This window comes from Colobus angolensis, unplaced genomic scaffold (assembly GCF_000951035.1).
Source record: "Colobus angolensis palliatus isolate OR3802 unplaced genomic scaffold, Cang.pa_1.0 Scaffold93, whole genome shotgun sequence".
NCBI classification, from domain to species: domain Eukaryota; kingdom Metazoa; phylum Chordata; class Mammalia; order Primates; family Cercopithecidae; genus Colobus; species Colobus angolensis.
This window is the reverse complement of record NW_012123265.1, coordinates 618,234-626,245: the sequence shown is the minus strand read 5'-3', so window position 1 is coordinate 626,245 and position 8,012 is coordinate 618,234. Positions and strand designations below refer to the sequence as shown.

General features: G+C 49.9%; 1 protein-coding gene across 1 annotated transcript in view; it reads left to right on the top strand.

Moving 5' to 3' along the window:
- The first annotated feature begins 7,384 nt into the window (after positions 1–7,384).
- The window catches only part of HAS3 (hyaluronan synthase 3), a 14,038-nt gene continuing 13,410 nt past the window's right edge, over positions 7,385–8,012 (top strand). The window contains exon 1 of the mRNA XM_011931991.1: positions 7,385–7,608. The gene's annotated coding sequence lies outside the window, so the exon portion shown is untranslated. The remainder of the gene's footprint in view (positions 7,609–8,012) is intronic.

Sequence of the window (8,012 nt, the reverse complement as noted above, 5' to 3'; positions counted from 1 at the left end):
GGGCTGCCCCAGCGGGGGTGTGCCAGCCGAGCCATGTGCCTTTTTATAATTCCCTCAAAGGTGCCAGAAGAGCTGGCACAGCTCTGCAGACTCCGCCTTTCTCTGCTAAATTCTCTCAAAGGAACAGTGGGAGGAATTTAAATAAAGGAAATCACTCCATTTTTGGCTACCACTAATTCTAAATCCTGGCCCTTCCACTTTATTTACTGCTTTCATTGTAAACTGAGGTTGTGAAAGCTTTTTCACATGAATCCATGTATGATAGAGACTGCACCCCACCCTGCCCCAGCTTATAAGGAAATCCTGTGAACTGAGAATTTATCTTTATTTTTTTTTACAACATGGGGTCTTTCTATGCTGTCCACGCTGGTCTCAAACTCCTGGACTCAAGCAATCCTCCCACTTCAGCCTCCTGAGTAGCTGGGACTATAGGCACATGGCACTGTGCCTGGCCTTAAAATACCTTTTTATTACAAAATTGTTTTACTTATTAATAGAAATTTGAGAGAAAAAAATCCATTGTTCTACCACTTGATTTTAATATCAAACCTATTAATATGTTATTAAACCTGAATTTTTTTTTTTTTAGTTTCACTCTTGTTGCCCAGGCTGGAGTGGTGCAGTGGCATAATCTCGGTTCACTACAACCTCCGCCTCCCAGGTTCAAGTGATTCTCCTGCCTCAGTCTCCCAAGTAGCTGGGATTACAGGCATGTACCACCATGCCCAGCTAATTTTATATTTTTAGTAGTGACATGGTTTCTCCCTGTTGGTCAGGCTGGTCTTGAACACATGCCTCAGGTGATCTGCCTGCCTCAGCCTCCCAAAATGGGATTACAGGTGTGAGCCACTGCGCCCAGCCTAAACCTGGTCTTAATGATCAGACCTGACCCTGATATTTGGGTGAACTCACCTGCCTTTAATTCATTTTTTTTTTTTTTTTTTTTTTTAGATGGTGTCTTGCTCTGTCGCCAGGTTGGAGTGGCAGTGGCGCGATCTTGGCTCACTGCAGCCTCTGCCTCCCGGGTTCAAATGATTCTCCTGCCTCAGCCTCCCGAGTAGTTGGGACTACAGGTGCATACCACCACGCCCAGCTAATTTTTGTATTTTTAGTAGAGGTGGGGTTTTACCATGTTGACCAGGATGATCTCAGTCTCCTGACCTTGTGACCCACCCACCTCAGCCTCCCAAAGTGCCGGGATTACAGGCGTGAGCCACTGTGCCTAGCCTAATTCATACGATTTTAAAGAAAACAACAACATAAATGTAGGTATGCATACATAACAATTGTGTCTCCTGTTCATTACTTAACACTGCATAGGTGTCTGGAGTATTCCTCCATTGTCCTCATGAACATATTTTTTAGTAGCTGCACCATATTCCACCAAAGATAGATAAGTGTTGAAAATTGCCTTCCGGGTTTTTTTTTTTTTCTACACTCTCCTAGAGGAGGGAGAGAAAAGAAAGATGGCTGGGAAGAGCTTCTGTTTAGGATTCCGAGAAAACCATCTCCAGGTCTGATTTGATATTCGGTTATCGCTCTAGTGTGCCCCTCCTAATCCTGACCTTCAAGCCAGCATAAAAGAACCTGGCCCCTTAGCAGGGGCTGACCGCTTTGCCTCCAGCAGAGCAGAGGCCCCTTAATTTGAAATGAAACGATTCTTCCATCAAAGGAGAGAGAGACTGGAGTTAAAATTGAACCATTCTAACGGCAGCACAGGAAAGTCCTTAAGCCTGCTTCTTCAAACATAGCACCTGGAAATGGTCCTGATTACAGAGTGCTTGTCAGTAAGAGGGGAAAGTTATGAAAGAATAACTTTGTTTGGTAGTAGCTGCCTTGCTGTAGTCAAGACACGCACTTGCCACTTTGAATTATGTATTAACTAGTATTGCAGCTGAAGCCGCCTTGAAGAGAAAGCCCTGTTTGGTCAGCTGGGGGAACATAACCTGCTACTATTCAGGAGCCATTTTCAGTTCACTCTCCTTAGCTTCAAGAGGTTTTCATGGTGGTCAGCCCAGGGAAAGTGGATGGGGATGAAACCTGGAGGGTTGGAGGCAGCCTGGGTAGCTTGGCTGCCATCCTCTATTCTGTTTTGCTTTGCTGGAAGTGATGGGCTGGATGCCAGGGAGGAGCAGTGAAGCGTGAGGGCAGAGGGTGAGGGGGCAGCCTGTAGAGCTTGGATGCCCCTCCTCCCACCTCCCCTGCTCAAAGCCACTCACTAGGGGACAGCAGAGCAGAACTGTGGGACGCTGGAGCACCTGGACCCTGGCAAGGCTGCTCTGCAGCTTCCAGCACCAGTGATGGCAGAGAGGTTACAGGTACAAGATATTTGAGCATTTCGTGAGTTTGGATTTGAAATTTCATTGAAAGGTGAAATCTTTGTGGAACTGTCAGCTTCAGTTACCTCCCAGCCGCCAAAGCTTTGAGAAAGGCCCCTTGAATTCTCTGCGCTGCTGAGTACTTTTCTCTTGGTTATGCCTCCCGTGTTGGAGGATTATTCCTGGCGTCCAAGGAACTCATTTAGAATTAGTCCTTGTCACTGCCTGTCCTCAAGTCCACCTCCAGAAGGCAGCACCCACACTTCTCATCGCGGCTTCTCCTCAGCCTTTTGTTCCATCTGCCTCCTAACAGATCTCCCATACCCCGTTCCTAGTCCTTACCCCAAAATGCTGCCAGCCCAACCTTCCCCAAACAGTACTTGCAATCTACTCCTATCTTGCTCAGACATGTTCAGTAATTCTCCATAACCTACTGGATACAATCCAAACTCCTTATTCGGTCACTGCAGGTCCTCCGCTCCGATCCTAACATCCTCCTCCTCACAGCAGCTAGAGGGTACCAGGCACTTCCTACACAACAGGCCCTGCTGGAAGCTCCTTTTTTTTTTTTTTCCGAGGCCAAGTCTTACTCTGTCACCCAGGCTGCAGTGCAGTGGTGCGATCTTGGCTCACTGCAGCCTCCGCCTCCCGGGTTCAAGGGATTCTCATGCCTCAGCCTCTTGAGTAACTGGGATTACAGGCATGTGCCACCACGCTTGGCTAATTTTTGTATTTCTAGTAGAGACGGGGTTTCACCATGTTCGTCAGGCTGGCGGAACTTCTTTAGTGTAGATTTCGTCTTCCACCCTGGCCTCTCTTGGCTGTCCTCTAAACACACGTCCCCCATTCTTACACCTGGCCTTGTACTTAAGCTATCCTTTCTACCTAAAATGTTCTTCCCTTTCTATATAGCAGCTCAGGTTCCCCATGAAACTCTGCCCAGCCTGTTTCAGCTTACAGAGACCTTTCCTGAAATCCTCAAACTCTTCACGTTGGACTCTCTCATCAATATTTAATTATAAACTATCTTGTACAGTTTATACTTACACTTTTTTTTTTTTTTTAAGACGGGATCTCATCCTGTCACCCAGACTGGAGTGCAGTGGCGCGATCTGGGCTCACTGCAGCCTCCGCCTCCCAGGTTCAAGCGATTCTCCTGCCTCAGCTTCCCAAGTAGCTGGGATTACAGGTGCACGCTGCCATGCCCAGCTAAGTTTTTGTATCTTCAGTGGAGACGGGGTTTCACCATGTGGGCCAGGCTGGTCTTAAACTCCTGACCTCGTGATCTACCTGCCTCGGCCTCCCAAAATGTTGGGATTACAGGCGTGAGCCACGGTGCCCGGCCTATACTTGTACTCTCAAGCACATTTGTCTTCAAAATGGGTAACGTTCTAGATGGCAGGGACCAGCCCGAGATCTCCAGGTGCCAAAGCACTGTTCTCTGCTCAGAGAAGGCCTTCAGCATTTGTTAAATGAGTGTTGTAAGTGCAGCGTGAATCTTCTACTACTGAGCCACATAGGAAGGCTTATCCTCTGGAACCTGTGGAAAAGCCAATTCAGCAACATCTGAATTCACGTTTTTAAGTGATTGGGTATGGAATTAGCCCTATTTCTAAATCCCCAGTGGTAAGCAGAGATAAACTCGAGCTTGATTGTAACAGCCCCTTAAATAAACCCCTCCCCACCTCCCCGTGAAGGGATGAATGCAAATAGGACACCACAAACTGGATGCTAATTACAGGCAAATCCTCCCTGGCATAGACTGCCACAAAGGTAAAGACTCTCTTATCTGCCTGGTAACACCAGGTCCTTGGCCCTGCAGATCAGAAAAAGAGAGAGTGCTCCCTAGGGTAGGCCATTTAGGGGGCAAAGCCAATTAATTGGTACGGGCAGGGTGTTTGTTGTCCTCATGAGGTTCTATCTGGACCCACTGTTGATTTAGGAGGTTTTAATGGACTCGTGGGGTGGTGCTGAAGCAGCCCCACCACCTGGAAAACTCCGTGGAGCTGGCGGCGTGAGAAGGGCAATAAGCCTTGGGACACAGTTGGAGTCTAAGAAACTAACTAGGCATGAGATGATCCTGGCCCAGCCCCAGGGAGATAAACTTGCACCCAGAGAAGTCATGTTGCTGCTGAGTGTGAGGACAGAAGGGATCCTTCCAAACTGGCTGCTCCATTCCTTGGGCTTCTAAACAGGTCACTTACAAGCAGCCAGTTGGCTGGATACGACTCAGACACATTATGTCTGGCGTGTGTGTGTGTGTGTTTCCTTCAACATTTGAATTACCAGTGCTTAAAAAAGTTAGGAGATTTCACATACAAAATCTGGATTTCTGGCTTCTCTTGACAACAGAGCACCTGGCCACATGGGGCCTGCCCTCCCCAGGGAGATGAGCCTCTAAGAGGAGCGTCTGCTCTCCACCAGGCTGATGCACTCATTTTTGCCCCTGCCCAGCCCCTGCTTATTTTCTCTGATGTTGCAGATTGCAAATCTAAGAAGGAGGAAGGATCAGAGATATCCTCGTCTGCAGCAACTCCAGGGGTCTGTGATGCCTCTGGATGTGGAGGAGGTAGCCCAGGGTTCCAGGGTTCATAATGTAAGACAGACAAGCCGTTTTTCTTTTTTTTTTTTTCTTTCTTTTTCTTTTTTTTTTCTTTTGAGACGGAGTTTCACTCTTGTTGCCTAGGCTAGAGTGCAGTGGCACGATCTCCGCTCACTGCAACCGTCGCTTCCTGGGTTCAAGTGATTCTTCTGCCTCAGCCTCCCGAGTAGCTGGGACTACAGGCACACACCACCACGCCCGGCTAATTTTTTGTATTTTTAGTAGAAACGGGGTTTGACCATGTTGGCCAGGCTGGTCTTGAACTCCCGAACTCAGGTGATCCACCTGCCTCAGCCTCCAAAAGTGCTGGGATTACAGGTGAGCCCCCACACCCAGCCAGGCGGTTTTCTTTTTCTTTTCTTTTTTTTTTTTTGAGACGGAGTCTCGCTCTGTCACCCGGGCTGGAGTGCTGTGGCTGGATCTCAGCTCACTGCAAGCTCCGCCTCCCGGGGTTCACGCCATTCTCCTGCCTCAGCCTCCCGGGTAGCTGGGACTACAGGCGCCGCTACCTCGCCCGGCTAGTTTTTTGTAGTTTTTAGTAGAGACAGGGTTTCACCGTGTTAGCCAGGATGGTCTCGATCTCCTGACCTCGTGATCCGCCCGTCTCGGCCTCCCAAAGTGCTGGGATTACAGGCTTGAGCCACCGCGCCCGGCCAGCCAGGCGGTTTTCTTTCATTCAAACACTGATCCTTGAACCTGCTGTCACTGAGTGCTCTAGACGGATGGCCATGTAGAACCCGTAGCATGGGCAAAGGATGCTGCTCTCTGGTTGAGTAACACTTACTGAGTGCTTACCCTCACACAATCTCTTCAAACTTCCTATTAGTCCACCTAGCAATCCCATCTCTGGGATGAAGACACTGGGGCTTACTGGCAGACTCTAAAGCCCTCCCCTCCACCAACCTAAGGCTTCTTCTCCATCTTTGTGTAAGTAGGAATGGCTCTGGTAGGGCCCCTCACACCATCTGAAGTTCAAAACTTGTAGCTGGGCTGGATAGCATGCCTATAGGACTAGGCCCTAGGGAGGCTGAGGCGGAAGGCCTGCTGGAGTCCAGGAGTTTGTTTTTGAGACAGGGTCTTGTTCTGTCACCCAGGCTGGAGTGCAGTAGTTCAGTCATAGCTCACTGCTGACTTAACCTCCTGCGCTCAAGCAATTCTCCTGCCTCAGCCTCCCTAGTAGCTGGGACTATAGGCACACTCCACCATGCCTGGCTGATGCATTTTTCTTTTCTTTTTCTTTTTTTTTTTGAGATGGAGTCTCACTCTGTTGCCCAGGCTAGAGTGCAGTGGCACAATCTTGGCCCACTGGAACCTCCGCCTCCTGGGTTCAAGCAATTCTTCTGGCTCAACCTTCCGAGTGGCTAGGACTACAGGCGTGTGCCACCACGCCTGGCTAATTTTGTATTTTTAGTAGAGATGGGGTTTCACCATATTAGCCAGGGTCTCGAACTCCTGACCTCATGATCGGCCTCCCAGAGTGTTGGGATTACAGGCATGAACCTGCACCCGGCCCTGGCTAATTTTTTAATTTTAATTTTTGTAAAGATGGGGGAAGTCTTGCTTTGTTGCCCAGGCTGGTCTTGAACTCCTGGCCTCAAGTGATCCTCCATCTTCAGCCTCCCAAAGTGCTGGGACTACAGGTGTGAGCCACTGTACCTGGCCAATAATGTAAGATGGGATTGTGTGGAGTAGGTGTGCCTGGGGTCTTTGCTTGCCTTTGGGGACTGAGGTGCCAGCTCTGTGGTCGAGACTGAGTGATGGTGGGCAGGCAAGTCCCTGAGCCCCTAAAACTTCAGAGAGGAGAAGTTTATAGACTGCAGCTCAGGTGCCTATAAATTTGTTGCAGCTTGGGAAGAAGTGATAGAAATTATATCAGGTGTATTTGGAAAACAGGTAATTTTTTTTTTTTTTTTTTTTTTTTGAGACGGAGTCTCGCTCGGCTGCCCAAGCTGGAGTGCAGTGGCGCGATTTCAGCTCACTGCAACCTCCGCCTCCGAGGTTCAAGCGGTTCTCCTGCCTCAGCCTCCCGAGTAGCTAGGATTACGGGCATGGGTCACCACGTCCGTAATGCCCAAAGTGCTGAGATTAAAGGCTTGAGCCACTGCGCCCGGCTACTCATTTTTAAAAAACTAGTTATTAATTATAGTTTCTCTTAAAGTTTTCCTGCGATGTAAAAACTCAGCGCCTTCAGCTGGCTCTAAACTTGTCTCTGCTAACAACTCCCCTCCCCTCCTCGATCTCACCCCACCCCAGCGCACCCCAACTCACTTCATCTCACTTTACCCAAGTCTAGTACCATCTTTTAGGGACCTGAAAACTACTGGCAATAAGGTCAGTTGGGAATTTAGGAGGTCATGGATGTCGGAAATAAAGGTGTGAAAAAGAAGAAGAGGAATTGTTTTGGCTTGAAGACACCGGAACCTCCAAGGTTCCTGCAAAACCATTTGCAGCTTTTGCAAACCGCCTTAAAGTCATCAGCGCCCCACTGCGGAATTCAAAGCTAAGCTGTCACAATTGTTAACACCTTCTTTGACCAGCCTTTTTACATTTGACAATTCTCTTCTGCGCCTCTTTCCTGCCAGCAGGAAGGTTCTGCTGCCTTGGTTTTAGGGAGCCCCCTAGACAGCGAACTGCCCCTTCGCGAGCAGAAGTCGGGGAAGAGTGCTCTCCGCTCGCCTTCCTTGCAGGGTGAGTAGGTTTTGCGGGTTAGAGAGCGGGGCGTGGGGGCGGGGAGGGAGAGTAACAATTTTGGAAGTCCCTGCGTGGTATCTGGAAAGTTAACGACGCTTCAGGTTCTAGGTTGAGTCCAATGACCGTCTCGCCTTGGCAGCTGGTCCCAGGGCGATTGCGGAGCCGCGCGGCCTTCGGCCCCACTCGCAGGACCCAGCTTCGGAGAGGGCGCAGGGGCTGCGAGTCTTGCGAGCCAGAGCCGCGTCCACCCGGGACCAGGCGTCCCATCCAAGCGCCGGCCCGTGGCGCTCCCTCGGACCGCGCGGGGTCGGGGGTGCGCCCTCGGGGGCCCTCCCACTCTGGTCAACTTTCCCGGCCCCAGGGCCGGGGGAGGCGCCTCTCCTGGCGGGCACGCGCGGGTA